The sequence below is a fragment of the Chiloscyllium punctatum genome, chromosome 12 (assembly GCF_047496795.1).
Source record: "Chiloscyllium punctatum isolate Juve2018m chromosome 12, sChiPun1.3, whole genome shotgun sequence".
Lineage (NCBI taxonomy): Eukaryota > Metazoa > Chordata > Chondrichthyes > Orectolobiformes > Hemiscylliidae > Chiloscyllium > Chiloscyllium punctatum.
The window spans coordinates 43,928,907-43,951,455 of NC_092750.1; the positions used below are offsets into that span (position 1 = coordinate 43,928,907).

Consider the following 22,549-nt stretch of genomic DNA (forward strand, 5'->3'; position numbering starts at 1 on the left):
AACAAAAAACACAAAAGTAATGAAAACTTCAATTCTGCAGGATTTAAAGTTGAAACATTATCCTCCTGTTTAACATTTCTACTTTTCTCATAGCATTTTTCAAACTTTATTTTCTTTTCAATTCTTACAGCTTTTTTACAGCTGATTTTTCTCTAATAAAAATCTACCTTTAAATCTTGCATTACTTGGCACCTTCAGTAGCAAGGTGTATAAATGAAGAGTGTGTTATACTGACGTATTAAAACCGGAGTCTTCTAGATTCAGTTTCAATCTATGCAAAATGAAGCAATTTTACTGAACGCATCAATGACAGTGTTAAAACTAAGGTAACAGAGGGAAAATAACCAGACCAGTTGAGTTCCTACTGGCAATTATTCCAATATATGGGGGTGAACATGAAAGGAAGATAGCATTTGGCTCAGCTCTGATTAGGTTTCCCAGCTCTGGTTAGGATTATCCTGGTTGAATGATCATGAAACTTAATCATATGGCAAATACACTCACTCGCAATTAAAACCGGCGACTTGGGTTGGCTGTCCCAGAGACCCAGTACCAGTGAATGTCTGTGCCAGGCAAACTGTACTCAAATGCAAACCAATACCTGGAAAATTAGTTCTCACTGAGAACAAGTGTCAAACAAACTGCTCCCCCAGTCTGGGCTTTTGCCAGGCAAGCTATACCTCAGTGAAAGCTAGTTACAGATAAACTGTGTACTAACCTCAGCCTGTGACAGGCAAACTTTACCCTGTGAGTCAGAGGGAGGTTGTACTGTCTTGATGAGACTGAAAACTAGTAACACACAGGACGGTGAGTAGGTTGACACACCAGCCCACCTGCTTGCTGATGAAACAGTGTTACAAAGTTTCACCTTCCTCTGAGCAACGATTTTTGAAAAGTCTTCAGAGTCTTTGAGCTGAGGATCAACTTTTTAATATTTATATGGATGTGAATATGGGAGGTATGGTTAGTACGTTTGCAGGTGACACCAAAATTGGAGGTGCAGTGGACAGCAAAGAAGGTTAACTCAGAATATAACAGGATCTTGATCAGATGGGCCAATAGGCTGAGAAGTGGCAGACAGAGTTTAATTTAGATAAATGAGGGGTGCTGCACTTTGGAAAGGCAAATCAGGGCAGGACTTATAAACTTAATGGTAAGATCCTGGGGAGTGTTACTGAATAAAGACAATTTGGAGTGCAGGTTCATAGTTCCTTGAAAGTGGAATTGCAGGTAGATAGGATAGTGAAGGAAGCATTTGGTATGCTTGCCTTTATTGGTCAGAGCAATGAGTATAAGAATTGGGACATCATGTTGTAGCTCTACAGGACATTGGTGAGGCTACTTTTAGAATACTGTGTTCAGTTCTGGTCTCCATGCCATAGGAAAGATATTGTAAAGCTTGAAAGTGCTCAGAAAAGATTCATAAAGCTCTTTTGGAGATTGGAGGGTTTGAGCTCTCGGGAGAGGCTGAAAGGCTTGCGGCATTTTTCCTTGGAGCGTTGGAGGCTATGGGGTGACTTTATAGACGTTTATAAAATCATGAGAGGCATGGATAGGCTAAATAGAAAGGTCTTTTTCTCAGGGTTGGGCTGATCAAAGCTAGAGGGCATAGGTGAGAGGGGAAGGGTTTAAAAGGGACCAGAGGGGCAAATTTTTCATGCAGAGGATGGTGCCTATATGGATTGAGCTGCCAAAGGAAGTATTGGAGGTTGGTATAATTGCAACATTCAAAAGGCAGCTGAATGGCTACATGAATAGAAATGGTTTATGGCGATATGAGCCAAATGCTGGCAAATGGGATAAGATTAGTTTAGGATATCTGGTTGGCATAGATGAATTGAACAGAAGGGTCTGTTCCTGTGCTGTATAACTGTATCTGTAGTTTGTTTTCTTTCTCTTTCAAGAATGTGGCTCAGAAAGTGTTGGTGCCACTTTTCATCCTCTCAAAGTCTGTCAGAAAGTGATAAATCCAATGCAAGTCAATGATGTGAATTTGTCACTGGTCTAAGGTTCAATTCTTCAGATGTTCCTGGATAATGATTTGAACGTATTCGCTAATGAATCGGTGGGGACGAGGAAAGATTCTATGCCATGTTCCAGACCATATCACCTGCATGCCCAGTCAACCTGCCAGAATTAAACCTTGGGTGAATCTGTAAAATAGAGGCCTACCCACTTGTTTTCACCTTCAGTGTCACCCCATCCCAATAAATATTTTGATTTTCAAATGTGCCAGTTTTCAAATTTCCACTAAGCTTCTTTTACTGGCACCAGAGGGTTAGCCAACAAGATTATGTCAACTGAAAAGATAACTGGCACATAAGGATGCAAACCATTGTGCCTGCTTGCCCATACTATAACAGCTGTAGGAAGCAAAAACGCAGATCGGTTTTGCTGAGGACTCCCTTTTACACTAGTGGTATTACCGACATGTGGTGACATCACATTGAGATGCAAAAGTCTGACTAACCCTTCTGTTCACAGGCTACAGTGTTCTACAGACATTGCCCAATTATAACAGGCTATGCTTTTTATGGTACTGCATGCCAGAATGATCAGGAACCCATGTTGTCAGTTTGGTTGCAGTTGCCAAGATGTTACCAACTATTTCTAGAGTCCCGGGAAAGCCCTCCTGGGGAGGATTCCAGTTACCTAGCCTCTCGGAGGCTGAATCAGCGCAGAAGATGCTAAGTGCTACCATCTGCTGTAAGGGCTACCAGGCAGCACAGAGTTTGAATGTGTTGTGTCATGATGATGTGCTGTATTAAATATTAATTTTTGAATTTCATCAGCTGGATTCTCATCATAGGCTTTTTCAGAAAGGCAATTTCAGCTGAAAAAAGACTTTTCACTGAATAAGGAGACACTGACCAACATTACAATGATTGCCAAATTGCATCACTATGCAAGTCACATTCCCTTTCAAGGAGACATCATGTCTAGTAAGACCAGCAGAGACAATAAACCCCTGGAGAGGTGTAAATAACTTCCTTCCTACCTTTCAGAAATGGAGACTTAAAATAAGCAACAGGATGTTCAAATCTAACCACCTGGGGTAATGAAACTACGACTAAGATTACTGCAGAGGTGAGTTAAAATAAACTACTCACTGGAATATACAACAGACTGTTTTTGAACTTCTCGCAGGATCATAGAATTGTTACAGCGCAAAAGCAGGCCAGTCAGTCCATCATGCATGAATTAGTTCTATTTATAGTTCTATTTATTAATTCTATTATACTGCCATCTCCTTTTTCCCTAACATCTGTTGGCATTACAGAGGAATCATGTGAGCAATCAAGCTATGCACGTGTACTTGGCCTTTAGCTACTATAAGATACAATAACAGGAAAGTTGTTCAACTGTCCTTCCCTGATCGTATCAATGGAATCAGTAAAGTTCAACTATGACCTTGACAATGTCACTTTGCAGACATGCTCCAGAATTGACCAATAGGATTATGGTGAAGAGTGGAGGAGTGGAGGAGAGGTTGATCTTTGCTACAGTATCTCATGCAACACAACATTAACTACTTCAGCCGAGTGTTGGACTACATTATCAGAAACTTGCCTGATGTTATGAATCCCTTTGACTTCACTGTGACCTGTAACATCTCAACCACTTGCTTCTTTAGCTTTGTCAAAAGTTGATGACGTGTTGAGATGCCTTTTAATAGGCTAGAGAAGGTTTGTAATTTTATTTTTCTGATCCTCATCACAGCAATCACACACCTCTTCATTTGTTCCCATCCCTTACAAATATTAACTTCTAGTTTCCCTCTCCGATTCTTAGTGTCATACCTGGGGTAGTGAGCAATAATGCAAAGGGATTGGACCAATAAAACTGTACTATTAGCATCTGAAATTAAGATAATTTTAGAGTGCTAAAAGACATAGAACCACATTATAATAATGCTACTTCCAACTTAGAAAATGGCAGCAAGATCTCAGCAAAACATGATTCACAATATTCAAGGTAAAAAGAAATCCCTGCTGTCTCCTGGAGCTTGTTTCCTCTGGGAAAACTACCTGTTCCAGCTGTTCATTCTTAGATGCAACAATGCTTTTGCTGAATGATACAATCTGAATAGGAGCACAGGAACAGGAGTAGGCCATTCAACCCTTGAAACTGTTCAGTTGGATCATGACTGATTTGTAGCTCATTACATTTACAAATTAACACATGGTTCAGCATGAAGGGCTCTTGCCCGAAATGTCGATTCTCCTGCCCCTTGGATGCTACCTGACCTGGTGCACTTTTCCAGCACTACACTCTTGAAGGTGGCTCAATGGTTAGCCCTGCTACTTCACAGCGCCAGGGACCAGGCTTCGATTTCACCCTCAGGTGACAGTCTGTGTGGTGTTTGCACATTTTCTCCGTGTCTGCATGGGTTTCCTCCCACAGTCCAAAGATGCGCAAATAACATGAACTGGCCATGCTAAATTGTCCAAAGTGTCCAGGGATGTGCAGGGTAGGTGAATTAGCTATGGGAAATACAGGTTCACAGGGATAAGATAGGGGGTTGGTCTGTGTGCAATGCTCTTCGGAGGGTTGATGTGGACTTGATCAGCTGAATGGCCTGCTTCCACACTGTAGGGATTCTGTGAGCAGCCACGGCTTTTTGGGGAAGAGAAACATACAGTTGTATCACTTTTGTGTTTGCAGAAATACCCTGAACCGCCTGCTCTAGTTTTAAGATGATGGCCCTTGCACTGAACTCTATCAGAGAAAACATTAACACCCTTACATTTTAAGCATGTTGAGATTACTCTCCAATCTTCTATACACAAGTGAATACAAACCGAGTAATGCAATTTGTCTGTAATTTAACCCTTTGAGCCCTAGCATCGTTACAGTTAATCTGCACCTATATCCCGTCCAAGGCCAATATATCCATGCTAAGATATGACAGCCAGAAATGAATGCAGTATTCAACATTTGACAGGGATATTACAGAACCTCAGCACACAACTATTCCTCCTCCCATTCTAGTCGTCCTGTGATAAAGGTCAGTATTCTATTGACCTTTTTGATTGTTTAAGAAACTTTGTTACATTTCTAAGATGGGCAACAAAAGGTTAGAAAATTAGAATGATAAGACGTACTGCATAGCCACAATGCAGTGAAATTTCACAACTCTCAGGAGCTAGGATACCAGTGCATAACAGGAGACCTGTAGTAAACACACGTGAAGGAGTTACAAAATCAGTTTTGAAGTCATTTCAAATGCTCAAGATATAGTGTTTTGTAGATCACCCTGACTCTCCAAAATCCCCTTGCTATATCCAACTTAGCTATTGGATAACAAGTGTGTGTATATATATATATATATAGCTTACTGACACATTGACACCAGTGAGACAGCGGTTTGCTATGTGTCCGACAGTGGATTAGGCACAAAATTGTTGGAGGCATGTAATGCTGCAATATGAACTTGTAATAAATGGTTTCATACAATGATATGCACCACATGAACAGCTTTCATTATTGTTATGAAATCATGCTTTATTGCAAAAACTGATTTTTGAATCTACTGGCTAGAAAATTCTAATTGAATTTTGTTAAGCAGACCAAAGCCACATTTGCCTCGAGTTTGCAGTCAAAGACGGCCATACATTTGGATCACTGTACTTTCTGTGTTCCACAAATACTGAAATGGAGATCACCTGTCTGAAAATGTATACCCAGAACAAAGGCTTTGAAGGAGTATGAAAGGACGAGATGGAGGAGGGTAGGAGGAAATAGATCATTTCTTAATTTATTAGCACAAAATTAAGGAATTATCTTGGTACTCAACTGGTTGGGAAAAAAAACCTTGAGGCAAAACCTCTTGCACAATGGGAAACTGACTGAGAAAGAAATTCCCAACCATTGTTGCAATTGGAACATATAAGCTATGACCATACTTGAATCATTGGGCAGTTGAAGAGAAGTCATAAAACAATACAGCCGGTTGTGTTTTAAGTATGTGGGTTCACTGCATTACAGAACAGGTAACTGAGATATTGAAGAAATAAAATCCGAAGGGGGTTCTCTTTTTCCTCTCTCTCCCTATCAACTTTGCAAGTTTTTGTTTTAACTCCATCTTCTTATTTTAACCAAACAGGTGCCACAGATGGTGATATTTAAAAATTACTCAACCTGCTAACTAATTTCTCCAGGTGAACTCAGGAATCATCTTTCTCCATCTTCATATCACCTTAGTTTCAAAAGCAGCAAGAGAATCAATTTCACCTGAAACCAGCCATAAAGAAACAGGAAGAGTCCATTCAGCCCCCCCGAGCCTGTTCTGCTATTCAGTGATATCACGGCTGGTCTGTGGACAAACGCCATATAAATGTCTTTGGCCCATATTCTTTAATACCTTCTCTAACCAAAAAAAAAATTCTTAATTGATCCAGCATCCACTGTCATTTGTGGAAGACAGTTATAGAGTCATAGAGACATAGAGATGTACAGCACGGAAACAGACCCTTTGGCTCAACTCGGCCATGCCGACCAGATATCCCAACCTAAGTAGTCCCAGTCGAAAGCACCCGGTCCATATCCCTCCAAACCCTTCATATTCAAACAGATGTCTTTTAAATGTTGCCATTGTACCAGCCTGCACCACTTCCTCTGGCAGCTCATTCCATACACGCACCATTCTCTGCACGAAGAAGTTGTCCCTTACGTCTCTTTTATATCTTTCCCCTCTCACCCGAAACCTATGCCCTCCAGCTCTGGACTCACCCACCCCAGGGAAAAGACTATTTATCCTATTCATGCCCCTCATGATTTCATAAACCTCTATAAGGTCACCCCTCAGCCTCTGACGCTCCAGGGAAAATAGCCCCAGCCTATTCAACCTCTCCCTATAGCTGAAATCCTCCAACCCTGGCAACATCCTTGTAAATCCTTTATGAACCTTTTCACGTTTCACAACATCCTTCCAATAGGAAGGAGACCAGAATTGCACACAATATTCCAACAGTGAACTAACCAATGTCCTGTACAGCCACAACATGACCTCCCAACTCCTGTACTCAAGACTCTGACCAATAAAGGAAAGCATACTAAACGTCTTCTTCATTATCTTCTCTACATGCAACTCTACTTTCAAGGAACTATGAACCTGCATTCCAAGGTCTCTGTTCAGCAACACTCCCTAGGACCTTACCATTAAGTATATAAATCCTGCTAAGATTTGCTTTCCTAAAGTGCAGCACCTCACATTTATCTAAATTAAACTCCCTCTGCCACTCCTCAGCCTATTGGTGCATCTGATCAAGGTCGCATTCTAATCTGAGGTAATGTTCTTCCAATTTTGGTGTCATCTGCAAACTTACTAACCAAACCTCTTATGTTCACATCCAAATCATGTACATAAATGATGAAAAGTAGCAGACCCAGCACTGATCCTTGTGGCAATCCACTGGTCACAGGCCTCCTCTGAGAAAAACAACCCTCCACCACCACCCTCTGACTTCTACCTTTGAGCCAGTTCTGTATCCAAATGGCTAGTTCTCCTGTATTCCATGAGATCTAACTTTGCTAATCAGTCTCCCATGGGAAACCTTGTCGAACTCCTTAATGAAGTCCATATAGATCACATCTGCTGCTCTGCCTTCATCAATCCTCTTTGTTACTTCCTCAAAAAACTCAATCAAGTGTGTGAGACATGATTTCCCATTAAGCCATGTTGACTATCCATAATCAGTCTTTGCCTTTCCAAATACTTGGACGTCCTGTCCCTCAGGATTCCCTCCAACAACTTGCCCACCACTGACATCAGGCTCACTGGTCTATAATTCCCTGGCTTGTCCTTACCACATTTCAAAATAGTGGCCTATAATTATGATAATAATAAAAATAATAATAGTAATAATAATAATAGTAATAATAATAATAATAATACCACATTAGCCAACCTCCAGTCTTCCGATCTATAATACAATCCCAATAAGGTGATCATCCCTTTCTTATTTCTCAGTTCACTCAAATAACTTCCCTGGATGTATTTCCGGGAATATCCTCCCTCAGCACAGGTGTAATGCTATCCCTTTTCAAAAACGCCACTCCCCCTCCTCTCTTGCCTCCCTTTCTATCCTTCCCGCAGCATTTGTATCCTGAAACATTAAGCTGCCAGTCCTGCCCATCCCTGAGCCATGTTTCTGTAATTGCTATGATATCCCAGTCCCATGTTCCTGAGTTCATCTGTCTTCCCTGTTAAGCCTCTTGCATTGAAATAAATGCAGTTTAACTCATTAGTCCTATCTTGTTCTCTGCTTTGTCCTGCCTGCCCTGACAGTTTGACTCACTTCTTTTCTCAACTGTACCAGTCTCACATTGATCTCTTTCCTCACTATCTCCCTGGGTTCCACAACCCCACTCCCCTACCTTATTAGTTTAAATCTTCCCGAGCAGCTCTGGCAAATCTTCCTGCCAGTATATTAGACCCCTTCCAATTCAGGTGCAATCCATCCTTCTTTTGCAGATCACTTCTACCCTGGAAGAGATTCCAATGATCCAAAAATGTGAATCCTTCTCCCATACACAGGCTCCCCAGCTATGCATTCATCTGCTCTACCCTCCTATTCCTGCCCTCACGAGCTCGTAGCATCAGGAGTAATCCAGATATTACTGCTCTCAATGACCTCTTTTTAAAATTCCTGCCTATGTCTCTCTATATTCTCTTCAGAATCTCATCCTTTTCCTTTCCTCTGTCATTGGTTTCAATGAGTACAATGACCACTTGCTGGTCCCTCTCCCCTTTGAGAACATTCTGCACCCTCTCTGAGAGACATCCTTGATCCTGGCACCAGGGAGGCAACACATCATTCTGATTTTACGCTGCTGGCCACAGAAACGTATGTCTGTGCCTCAGACTAGAGAATCCCTGAACACAATTGATCTGTTGGAACCCGACGTACCCCTCATTGCATTAGAGCCAGTCTCGATACCAGAGACATGGCTGTTCATGCTACATTCCCCCGAGAATCCATCACCCCCTACATTTTCCAAAATAGCATACTTGTTTGAAATGGGAATAGCCACAGAAGACTCATGTCCTACCTGCCTACCTCTCTTACCTTTCCTGGAATTAATTCATCTATATGACTGTATCTGCGACCTTTCTCCCTTCCTATAACTGCCATCCATCACACCCCCATGTTCTTGTAAATTCCTCATTTCCTCTAACTGTCTCTCCAACCGATACATTCGATCTGATAGGATTCGCAACCAACAGCATTTATCGCAGATATAATCTGTGGCACGGTGGCTCAATGGTTAGCACTGCTGCCTCACAGCACCAGGGTCCCAGGTTTGATCCCTGCCTCGGGTGACTGTCTGTGTGGAGTTTGCACATTCTCCCTGTGTCTGCGTGGGTTTCTGCTGAGTGCTCCAGTTTCCTCCCACAGTTCAAAGATGTGCAGGTCAGGTGAATTGGCCATGCTAAATTGCCCATAATGCTAGGTGCATTAGTCAGAGGAAAATGGGTCTGGGTGGGTTACTCTTTGTAGGGTCGGTGTGGACTAGTTGGGCCGAAATGCCTGTTTCCACACTGTAGGGAATCTAATCTAATCATAATCCTCAGTTACATGTAAACTCTTCCTAAACTCCCACATCCGACACGAAGAGCATATCACCCTACTCTGGGCCATTTTTGCTTCTTCCAATTTACCAACCCAGAAAATAGCACTGTCTTATTTCACTACAAACACTACTCTTGAAGTTAGTTCAAGAGACCTATCTCAAATAAACACATAATGAAGAAAGAACCCACTCAACTCACTACTGTAGATTTACATCAAGGCCATACTTAGAATGATTCACTGTATTGCGGAATACAGGGTTAATGGTAGGGTTCTTGGTCAGGTGGAGGAACAGAGGGATCTTGGGGTCTATGTACATAGATCTTTGAAGGTTGCCACTCAGGTGGATAGAGTTTGTAAGAAGGCCTATGGAGTATTATCGTTCATTAGCAGAGGGATTGAATTCAAGAGTCGTGAGGTGATGTTGCAGCTGTACAGGACTTTGGTTAGGCCACATTTGGAGTACTGTGTGCAGTTCTGGTCGCCTCACTTTAGGAAAGATGTGGAAGCTTTGGAGAGGGTGCAGAGAAGATTTACCAGGATGTTGCCTGGAATGGAGAGTAGGTCGTACGAGGATAGGTTGAGAGTTCTCGGCCTTTTCTCGTTGGAACGGCGAAGGATGAGGGGTGACTTGATAGAGGTTTATAAGATGATCAGAGGAATAGATAGAGTAGACAGTCAGAAACTTTTCCCCGGGTACAACAGAGTGTTACAAGGGGACATAAATTTAAGGTGAAGGGTGGAAGGTATAGGGGAGATGTCTGGGGTGGGTTCTTTACCCAGAGAGTGGTGGGGGCATGGAATGCGCTGCCCGAGGGAGTGGTAGAGTCAGATTCATTGGCGACCTTTAAGTGGCATTTGGATAGGTACATGGATGGGTGCTTAATCTAGGATAGAAGTGCGGCACAACATTGTGGGCCGAAGGGCCTGTTCTGTGCTGTATTGTTCTATGTTCTATGTTCTACCTGTTTCTGTGCTGTGACCTCTCCCAAACAGGTTCCTCCAAGATCAGTTGTAAATTCCAAAAAACTAGCTTGCCATTTCTTCTGAATGCTTTGGCTCCAATTTTTAGCACTATACTACCTAGTTCTAGAATGCCTAACCAGTATCTGTATCTACCCTGTCTTTTCTTGTTGGAAATGACTATCACCTGATGAAGGAGTGACGCTCCGAAAGCTCGTGTGTTTCCAATTAAACCTGTTGGATTATAACCTGGTGTTGTGTGATTTTTAACTTTGTACACCCCAGTCCAACACAAGCATCTCCAAATCTTTTCCTGTTGGTATCTTGAAGACATCAGTTACACCACACCTTAATTTTCTCAATTCTCCAGAAAATAGGCATAATTTGTATACACTCTCCTCATAACTTAACCTCTGAAGTCCAAGTATCATTCTTGTAAACCTATGTTGTACTCCTTTCAAGGCAAATTTATCCTTCCTCAGGTGTGGTGCCCAGATTGACACTCAATACTCCAAGTTGGGTACAACCAGGGTTTTGCATAACTACAGTATAACTTCTGCATCCATACATCCCTGTCCTCTAGACATAAAGGCTAACATTCCATTAGCTTTCTTGTTTCCATCCCCCCAATCCCACCTCATTCATGGTATTTTAAAGATCCATGCCCTGAACCCCAAGTCTCTTTGGTTATCCACTATATTTAACTTCATACCTTTTAAAAAGTACCCTGACTATATTTTCTTCAGTCCAAAATGGATAACCTTGAACTTGCTTAAGAAGGGTTACATCCGGAACATTCTTCTTCTCCACCAGCATTTACAGTGAACTGCATCTGCCCCAGTTTTGTCCGTTCACCAAGTCTATCAATATCCCTTTGTACAAAACATAACCAACTTTCAAGAGCTATTGTCTCACTGCAACTTATTTGTGCATCTGCGAACTTAAGAGAGCATAAGCGTGCGAAGGTTAGAACTTATTACTTTGCTTAGACCGGGTTAAAGGCAATAAAATTACGCTTTTATTTTATAAATTCCATCTTTGATGAATTGAGTGTATAAAATGTTAAACACTGGCTGAATGTCCTTTGCAAACTAAACTGTGACTTTCAAATGAGAATTTGCAAAAGAGCAGAGTTTCTCTCAACTCATCCGGAACATTACTGAAACTAACCCAAAGATTTTTTTGGCTGATCCGTAATATCCCACCTTGAAGAAATTTAGCAGTTATAATGATATTAACAATTTATGCAAGGTATCACATTATTTGAACTTATTTGCAAATGCCCAATATAAAACTAGACTTAATTCAGAAGGGCTTGATGATTTAATGTAATGATTATTAATTTATAAAACACTAAAGGAAGAAAGACTTAGCTGTGTTACTCTCATATTTGAGATCATCATAAGATTTGTTTCTCTGTTAAGAGTTTTGCAGACTTTGTTGCCAAAGACAACCACACCAAATCCCTCAAACCACTTGCAATTGACATCACTGATGGCAACTTGCTTGAGACTGAAGCTTGATCGAGAATGTATTTTAAAAAGTTAGCATTTTATTTTAAAAAGAACACTGATTATGTATAGCAATTCATAGCATACTTAAGGTATTATTGTCCTGCAATAGTTTCAAGACACAAATGAGAGAACATAATTGCAGTGCATGCACTCAATAATGAACAAAGTTTTATATTTTCTGAATGATCTCAATTAGAACTGCATAGCTTCAGACAAAAAGAGCCTTTGGTGTCACTAAACTAAACATTTTGGTCTCAATGATTACTACTAATTAGGAATGCATGCTATATTATTTAACTGCCTATTTATAGCAGGGTTACAGGTGAAGCTGAAATACTTATTGCTGGCATTTAATTATTCATCTCCTTCCCCGCTCAGACAAGATGTAATATTTGGAGTACTTGACAAAGAGGTTGTCAACAAGTATTTCAGGATAATATGCATGAATCACCGTATGGTGATATTATTACTTGTTCGTTATCTTATCTCAATATTTTTATTTAAAATAAAATTGGCTTGTAAAAACACTGTACATACACATTCACTGAACAATTGTACTGGTCATGGAGTCATTGAGTCGTAGAGACGTACGGTATGGAAACAGACCTTTCAGTCCAACTTGTCCATGCCGACCAGATATCCCAACCCAATCTAGACCCATTTGCCAGCATTTGGCTCACATCCCCCTCAAGCCTTCCTATTCAAAGACCCATCCAGATGGCTTTTAAATGTTGTAATTGTACCAATCTCCACCACTTCCTCTGGCTAAAGGTTAGATATTTACTTGTATTAAGTATTACCGAAGTATTGACTTTGTCTCTGGCTCCATTCAATACACTAGCTGTGATCCAGTATATTTGGTTCAGCTTTGTGCTAATCTTAATGTTCAATCAGTCACCAAATTTGAATTTTGCTACTTTTAGAACATTTCCTGTTTGTGTTCCAATCTCATTCCATCTGCTAAAGCACTGATTCCCACTTCTTATCTCGACATCTCCATTCCAACATTCCAACTTAGAGAAAATGTTACTATTCCTTTACCTTCTCTGGTCAAAACCCTGGATCTCCCAACATAGCAGCACTGATGTGGATGTTGCTGGCAAGACCTCTAATTGTTGACCATTCCTAATTGCCCTTAAAAAGATGATCGTCTTCAATTGCTTCTCGAGTCCATAAGATGTAGGTTCACCATAGTGCTGTCAGCAGGGAGTTCCATATCCTCACTTAGTGATAACGAAAGAATGATCAGTCAAGATGGTGATTCAGTGACTGCTGATGTCTACCAATAGCAAAATTTACAAGAATGGCTCCAGGAATGAGAAACTTCATTTATGAGGATAGATTTGAAGTAGTTGTGGTTAGCTACTTCCTTGTCGACAGTTTCCTTCAGCAGTACATTTTAGCTTACATCCTCTTTGTGCAAATCTTTCCTCAAGTCAGTTTGGCTTGCTATGACTTTCCCTTTCTCTTCAAGGCATATTGATCCAGATATGCTTTCAGTCCCATCTTCATATTATCTACTAAACCTTCCTCACTGTCTCCCCCGCTTTCTCATAGTAAAGTGCTTGAAGAGGCTTCTGTGTAAATTGATCCTAGGAATAGAAAATGCTTGCTAATGCTGGGTAGGAGCAATTCCCAATTTCCAAACCCACCTTGATGCCCACGCAATGAGGACCAGGGAGTCACTGGAGTTTGTTAGGAACAATAGTGACTGGTTTGCCAAACCTCATTTGAGAAGTGACTCAATGCTTTAAAGTTTGATTGCTCCTGAGCCGACATTAATGACATAATGGTTAAGGAACAATTGCTGAATCAGTAGAACAGCATGTAATCTTGGACCCCTGTGCACTCAGTCTTCAGTTTAGTCATTCAGTCAGAAACAAGCACAATGTGGGCAAATGCTATGAGTTATAAAGTGTGTGAACCCCTATTTGTGAATCAGGAACCCTCAATTGACCTGAATAGAAATCAAGCAGCCTATATGCTCACTACTATACAAGATGACCCTGTCAGGAGTGAATAATTGTGAAGAGAATTTCTGATCATATAGAAAATGTGGTATGTGGGAGACACTACTATAAGCATCTGAAGTAAATATTATGCCATTAGGTGACACAAAGAAAAAAAGACATTGCTAGATGTCATACAGCACATTATATTTTATATTTAAGAGTATGTGGAGACTGTGGAGATCACATATTGTTATGATTATTAGGTTTTTATACATGCTAAATATTAAGGGATTATTCGATCTGTTCTGATAACAAGCCTAAGTGGCTTGATTGTCAGACATTAGAGGAAGCTTGGACTGCTTCACTTGGAAGTGGGAGCAAAGTCCTTCTATTTGGAGAAATTAGGAGCAGCCCATGTGCTAACAGCAAGTTTCTGAAGTGCCAGAAACGTATTCAGAATGTTAGGTTTCTAAAAAAAAGGGTATTATTCTGCACATTTACTGGAGAGTTTGAGGTCTCAAAATGGCTATCCAGTGTTTCTACAAACATACGTAGCCCATGTGATTCATTTTGGATGATACAAAATTTTTTCTTCTCAGAACCAAAGATATTCTTTAAAACTCAGGACAAGGATGGTCTGCAGGATTCATGAAACGGAGAGTATGATACTTTGGTTTACCACGCAGGAATCTGGATTCAGGCACTTGGATTAAAAAGACTGAATTGTTGAAGAGGCTGGGGGATTCAGCTAACTTGCTCTAAGAGAAGAATTCCCAAAGAAAAAACTCCACCGTTAAACATCATCCTGAGATTAAACTATCTCAGGATGAGAAAAGAAAATAAATTTTAATAACCCTTGTACTGGTTGTGGGAGAAATTGATGTCAACTTGAAGAGCAATGCAAAGTAAATTTGAGAAGAGTTAATGGTCTTGATAAATGGGGAATCTTCTGTATTGTGGTCTAAAGTATAGGTTAGCCATGATAGTGTTTAAATCAATATTTCCTTTAGTCTTGTTACATTGAGACTTAAAACATTTAATCTTGTCGTGTTATCCTTTCAGCTGTGAACCGCATGTTAACACGAGATGATGGGACAGTGGTAATGTCACTGGACGAATAATCCAAAGGCCCACCTAATGTCCTGGGAGCATAGGTTCGAACCCCTCCTCAGAGGCCTGTGAACTTTGTATGCAGTTAACCAATTCGGAGTACACAGCTATTCTTAGGAATACTGACCGTGACAACAGAAATTAATATTCTAAGACTCATCTGGTTCACTCATGTTCTTTTGGGAAGGAAATCAGCTATCCTTAACTGGTTTGGACTGCATGTGGATCCAAATCCACTGCAATATGGTTAACTCACAGCCACTCGGAACAAGAACAATTAGAAATGGGCAACAAATGCTGTCCATGCCAATGATCTCCACATCCCTGTACAGCTGCAGTAAGATCCCTATATTCTTCAATGCCGATCCTTGCACTAAAGGCCAAGAGGCAGGAGAAAATGAAACAGCAATGACACTCTTTTTATGATATTGTAACTTTGGTTTTTATGTTCCACAAGTTTTCAAAAAATGTAGTAAAGTGAGGGAAGAAGGAACAGAAAAAGACAAGGATGAGAAAGAAAGGAGAAAAAAAAGTGCTATTTTCATTTCATGCTGTGTCAAAATATTTGAATTTTGAAACTAGCTGATTATCTCCTAGACATTTTGAAAAGGTCAAAGTTATATGCTGTAGTCAGAAATTGCAATGCCTAAGTAAAAGTGGAGAAGAAAGACAGGAAAAAAAGTACAGACAGAGAATTTTTTTTTTGCCTCTCATAATATTCTTTGTAAATCCTGAATTTTGAAAGCAAACAAGGTCTGAGGGAATTGGGTGGAAGAGAAGGGCTTTGAGAGGCTAGGAAGGAACAGGACACAAGAAGGCAGGATAGAGTGGAAAATGAAGGGGGGGGGGGGAGAAGAGAATAGGTGAATGGATGAAAAAAATGGGAAAAGAGCAGGGAGAAGAGTGTTCAATTTGAGGGAAGGTCAAAGAGACAGGAGAAGGAATGGGGAGGAGAGGAAAGTATTTAAAACTGTACGCACCTCTGGCATTTCAGCACCTATTAGTATGGAGGGTGAGTGGGTGTGGTTGTAGGATAGATGAAAAACTGAATTACTGATTAACATTGTTGCAATGAGGAAGGGAGAAAAGAAGGTTTGAGCGTACAATTCAAAATTAAAGTGAAGTAAAATTAAAGTAATGGTGAGGGGCGGGGGTGGCAGTAGAAGAGATAGAAAGATGAAAGGTTAGAGAAAGCAATTGGAGTAAGTGGGGAGAACTGAAGGAGCTACGTGGTGGGGAAACATGAGAGCAACTTCCATAAGGCACCCCCCCCGTACTGTAACCTGTCGCCAAGATAGTTAATTACTCTGCCATGAAAAGAACTAGTCAAGAGGAAATGAAGTAGAGTGGACACTCAGAAGAATCCTCCATTACATTGTGTCAACGCAATATTATTATAATTGTAGCTCTTCCAGCTTTTTCCTGCCTGGTTGATGCACTATAACAGTAGTAAGATCTAGTAACACACTTGTGAATGAAAATTAACAGACATCGTTAAATATTAGTAAATACAAAGAATAGAACATATGTCAAGTTCTGGAACTCTGTACTTTTGAGATCCAGTTCCATGTGAGTTGCCATTTCTACAACATAACTCCTTCTACACATGCTCAGTAGCTTTTTCTTGGAGTAAACCCGCTACTCCTTCAAATTAAAATAAATCTTTTTTACTTAGAACTCTCATCTCACTGAAGAGACTTTAGGTCAATCCACATCCAACAATCTGGTCAGAAAATACTGCTCACATTTGATAGCTGCGAAAACTTCTACCAGAGCATTGAGACAATGTCATTCATACTTGGTTTAAAAAATTCCAGGGCCCAGATCCACACCTTCTCTAAATGCTAATCAGCTTTTCCTTCAGCCATATCCTAGTACCAAGTTGTGTTGAAATCCGCTATTGAGTTTTTAAGATTTACTTGTGACAGACAAATGGACGGTCAAACAACAGTCTTGAAAATTTTACCTCTGCCTATTTTCAGGAATGGAGATAATAACAGCAATCAAATCTCACTTTTAAGGAAACAGATAAAAGCTGTGAGCACACTTTAGAGCCAGAAAAATTAACAGGTGAAATGAATGATACACATTGAGCATGACAGAAAAACCATTTGCTTTAACTTACCATGTGTACACAGGAGATGAAACAAACTGACAAACTTGCTGATTGTTAAGTGGTCTTTCAAAGTTCAAATGAATGTGTGTACCCATCTCAAACAGTCATTTTATGCCAAGTCAAGATGGGAACTTAGATTTGCACCTTTTTATAATTCTTTGCTGTTTGATCTCAATTCTCGGCTGATGTGATCTGCAGGGGCAAAATCACCAGAGGATTCAAATTTGGAGGAATGCCGAAATGTTGTGAGGCAGTTAAACAAGTTTCTTGAGAAAATATAACAATTAATCTCTTCAGGTTGAAACTGCATAGGACATTTTTTATTCAAGATGTGCCTTAGTGCAGAAAGGAAAGAGTAAGTTGGATGTCAAGTAAAGGAAGAACTGGAAGAGCATCATCTTACCACATTGAACAGCAAAGTGAGAGAATCACTTGCACTTCCTGCTGCTTTACCTTAAACTTCAGATTCCCCAGAGACACAGGCTGATTGATGGAACAGGTGAAATGTTATCTCAACTAAAGATAACCATGTTGAGTTATTCTGCAGTTGCTGACACAGCAACAGGGTCACAACCACATTCACTCTGTATCAAATCATAATTATGAATAGTGCAAATAGAACACATGGAAACAGATGGCACTTTAGAAATCCTTTAAATTAACCTGTCGATATCAAACTAGGAAGCTTTGCAAATCTACCACAACAGAAAACATAACGTATGTATTCAATGCTCATTCACTCAAATATGGTTGCTCACCATTGAAACTTGCAATACCCACAAAGTAATTTTCATAATTAGTTTCCATGGTGTTGTCTTGTTCTCATGAGTGTTGGGAATGCAACACTTTTTTTTTTGAGTGTGGAGGTTCATTTTAATGTATGCAAATACTGACAAACACTTGACAGATCTTAATGAAAAAATAACTGAACCTCAGAATTCCAATTCTCAAATCAATGTATTTTCTGCAGCAGATTCCGAGAATGAGTGACAGTGATTTTTATGAGTTTCCATCATATTGAAATTATAAAAAGAATTAAGTGGGAAGTCCACAAAACAAAATCAACTAGATATGCACAAAGATCAAAGTTGTTACAGTTGAGAGATTGTACTGATTAACCAATTTGCTTTAGCCTGTAAGTCTTCCAATTAATTCCAAATCTTTTTTATTTGGATGGAAACACCTTTAGTCAGTCAATATATTTCTGAAATCTGTGCATAGAGCACAACTAAACACAACAGGATTAAGCGTGAGCCTTAGATGTGAAACGATAAAGGATTAGCATAGAGAATGAGTTTCCAAATCCAAAGGATACCAGAATATTCCAAGCTAAAGAAAAAAGAAATCAGACAGTATTAAAGATTAGCATAGTTTTACTAAGGAGTTTGCATGTGAAACAGGCTCAGGGAAACGTCAAACTACTAATCATACTGCTGTCACGACCCCAACGATTTATCTGAAATCGCAGACACGTTACTATAAATTACAGATTCTCTGTTACCATGACAAAGCAGTTCCAATTTTTATTGCACTACTTACTGCATATTAATATACTGCAAACGACTGGTGTATGCCTTGGAATCCTAAACTTATAGATTATTGATTTCGCTGATCAGACCTTGATAGCTAACATTTTGGAATCGTATTTGCTGAGGGCTCTAATGTCCAAGTTCCTGAACTTGATTAGTGGACAGACTGAAATCCCTGGTGCTTTTAAAATCTAAAGCATAAGGTTCAATCATTATACTGAACGTTCACAAAAATAGCACTGAATGTAAGCTATTAGAACAATGGAAAATTCTTGATAATGCAACAAAAAGCCTGTTACTCAGCTATAAAAAATACATATAGTCTGTTCTATGTAAGAATAACCACTACCAGCTGGCATATCACAACAACATGCTTCACAATTTATTGATAGAACGATTATATTGATTTCTTCCGATGTTGCATCTTTTTGTCTTTTACAAATCCTCATACACTATTTAGACAAGGTTTCGAAAACATAGAAGGAAAAGAGAGAATATGGGGAGGTGGGGGGGCGGGGGGTTGAATCATGGAATTTAGTTCATTAAAATTTAGCTGGGCAACCCAACCTGCATTGCGGAGAGAGCACAATGCAAGCGCCACGCTTCCTCCTGAATTTATTTCAAAGCCCTTTTGTTCTGAAAGCATCTGGACCTGATCTTAGCCTATTCGTGTCTGTTGACCTTCTTTCAATGCTGCACATCACCACTGAAGTGAAAAGAGGGTCCCAGTGTGCTGCTGGGCCTCATGTAAAGCCTGGGAGATGAATTAAAAGCACCACAAGCCATCTGTTCCCTAAGACTGGCTACTGCTAAACAAGTTCTCTACTCATGCACAACCCCAAGCTGCTAAAGCTCACTAAACACACTACATTCACCACCACTGCACAGATCATACAAAATGCTTCGTATCGTCAAAGACCACAATTTAAAACAAATTAAAATGGCATAAACTGTACCTATATACCCACAGTTGCCAGAATCCTATGAAATTTAAAACCTGCAGAGGGAATTAATCCTCTTTCAACACGATCGGGTCTCAAACCTTACAGAAGAATGCTTTGCAGCCCCGCAGTACGAAGTGCCGAGGGATGACAGAAGCAGGGGTTTACTTACAGCAGGACTCCTGCCACACAACAAAAGATTTCAGGGAAGAATAATCTTCCGGCAGCTGACAGTGCAGAAAGGAGAAGTGCAGCAGCCTCGCTTTTAGATCATTCATGACATTTCTAGTACATGACAACAATGCCCATCTACACAGAATTTACAAATTCACAGGGCAAAAGAAAAGGTACCAAAAGAGTCCTGAAATTTGGACAAGTATTTAAGAACAAGTGTTGAACAGCTGCCTTTTAATAAAAATACATATGTCGTATAAATATGATAATTATATGCCTCTGTAAAATAATTCTGTACATATAAATGCTCTGCATACAGATCAATAGCAACGAATGATGAGGGAAAATGTTATCTTGTGGTTCAAACCACCACAATGAAAAATTATTGAATAAAAGTTACACCAAACCCCAAAACTGGGCATGTCTCCAAACACACTCTCCATCCTCATCCACAGCACAGACCAACTCCCTAAACCAGCTCCACGAATGCCATCCCCCTTCCCAGTAGTAATAGGGAGTCAAATGATTGTTAAGGACTTATTCAGATTGTTCCACGACTAAAAGAATGAAGGTAGAGCTCTTGAGAAAATGATCATTGAGCAGCTTTGTGAAAACATGCCAAGTTAACCTTATGAAAATTGAATTTTTCAGATTCTGAACAAAAATTATACATCTGAACATTGAACTCTTGAGTCTTTCAGAATTTGAAAACTTATTTACATTGCCAATTAACAACTTCCAAGATATTCTGTCAGCTTGTAAATAATATCAAAGTATTATCCCATTCCATACTTTATGAACTAAGATCTTTTTTAAACAAACGTATAATTTGACCTAGACAAATCAGAGTCGAACATTCAGTCAAGGCCTGACCTCTCCACCCATGAAAGAAAGCAAAACTAAACTTGCATTTTTATTGGACCTTTTATGAGCTCAATATGTTCCAAAGTGCTCCTGAGCCAATGAAGTACTTTTGAATTGTAGCCACTACTATAATGTAGGAAAAGCAACGCTACCAGACAATTGTTTTCATACCTTGAATCCTTCCAGTTTTAATTGACAAAGTTGACACAGCATGGCTTGTGAGAACAACTTACAAGGATAAAAAAATCACACAGCACCAGGTTATAGTCCAACAGGTTTAATTGGAAACACTAGATTTCGGAGCGCCACTTCTTCATCAGTTGGTTGTGGAGTACACAATTGTAAGACACAGAATTTATAGCAAAAGTTTACAGTGTGATGTAACTGAAATTATACATTGAAAAATACCTTGATTTTTTTTTGAGTCTTTCATCTGTTCGAATACCATGATAGTTTCACTTGTTTCATGTGTAAAGCACAAAACCTTTTTTGAAAGTTACATTCTCAGGTTAACTGTAACAATTGGTGTTAGCCAGACATTATGTTGAAGGTGTTAGCCCCCTGTGTTCTCTGTCTGTGCCATAATGTTCAGACTGATTCTAATCTAAAAAGTGAGATAAGAGAATCTTACATGAATTCATGCAGTTTTTGAGCAAAGTACAATGTAACTCTGCAAGTACAAATTCACTCCACAAACATATGTATATGCGTGCATGTGTGTGTGTGTGTGTGTGTGTGTGTGTGTGTGTGTGTGTGTGTGTGTGTGTGTGTGTGTGTGTGTGTGTGTGTGTGTGTCTGTCTGTCTGGGGTGGGGGGGTTGAGTGTGAGAGAGAGTGTATATGTGTATGTATGTGAGTGTAGAGTGTCTTAAATCTGTGAGGGGGTGCATGTGAGAGTGTGGGAGTGTGTGTCTGTGCGTCTGGGGTGGGGGGGTTGTAAGTGTCGTGAGAGAGAGTGTATATGTGTGTGCGAGTGTAGAGTGGTCTAAGTCTGTGAGAGGATGCATGTGCGAGTGTGGGAGTGTGTGTGTCTGTAAGGGTGTGAGAGAGTGCATGGCTGTGTGTATGTATAGGGGTGTGTGTGTGTGTGTGTGTGTGTGTGTGTGTTGCAATGGTGGTCACCTGTAGTGTGACATGAATCCAAGGTCCCAGTTGAGGCTCTCCCTATGGGTACCGAACTTAGCTATCAGCCTCTGCTTGGCCACTTTTCACTGCTGCCTGTCCCGAAGTCTGCCTTGGAGGATGGTCACCCGAAGGTCAGAGGTCGAATGTCCTGCACCACTGAAGTGTTTCCCAACTGGTAGGGAACACTCCTGCCTGTTGATTGTTGTGCGGTGCCCATTCATCCATTGGAGTAAAGGGTTTGTTTCCGTGGTGTACATCTCTATGACAATGATATGAAGGAAGAAGATCGACTAACCTTGCATTCCATTGAGTGAGCTGCCAGCGGATGGGAATGGATACTACGGTGGGACAGAGGAAATACAAACAGGCAAACACCTCAAAATGGGAGGTAAACCCATGGAGAGCTGGCAGGGGTGGGCAATCTTTGGTGGTGATGATGGTGGGGGTTTGGGAGGAGGGAGGGAGGGAGAAGTGAGTGATAGGATTGAGTAGCCTGTCATGGTGAACACTTCCAACCTTCCCACCAAAAGCCTGAAGAGTGAGATCTGGCAGACTTCAAACCTGGCTCTCACCTCTCCCAACTGTGGTTATTAACTGACCACCTAAGGGCCTCAGTTAGTCAAAGAACAGATGGGCACCCTGATTCCTCTGCTCCTACTCCTAAGACTGTAGTGAAGTCCAGGGAGA

At 40.4% G+C, this 22,549-nt stretch overlaps 1 protein-coding gene across 6 annotated transcripts in view; it reads right to left on the reverse strand.

Annotated features, from left to right (window-relative positions):
• Positions 1 to 22,549, reverse strand: part of magi1b (membrane associated guanylate kinase, WW and PDZ domain containing 1b) — a 452,840-nt gene that overhangs the window by 146,142 nt on the left and 284,149 nt on the right. Inside the window, exon 1 of one of the 6 annotated variants that reach the window (XM_072582492.1) lies at positions 19,716 to 19,813. The exons of 4 other annotated variants lie outside the window; for them this stretch is intronic. The gene's annotated coding sequence lies outside the window, so the exon portion shown is untranslated. Of the gene's footprint in view, positions 1 to 19,715; positions 19,814 to 22,549 lie in introns of those variants that run through there. One more of the 6 variants, XM_072582493.1, reaches the window with a different exon arrangement.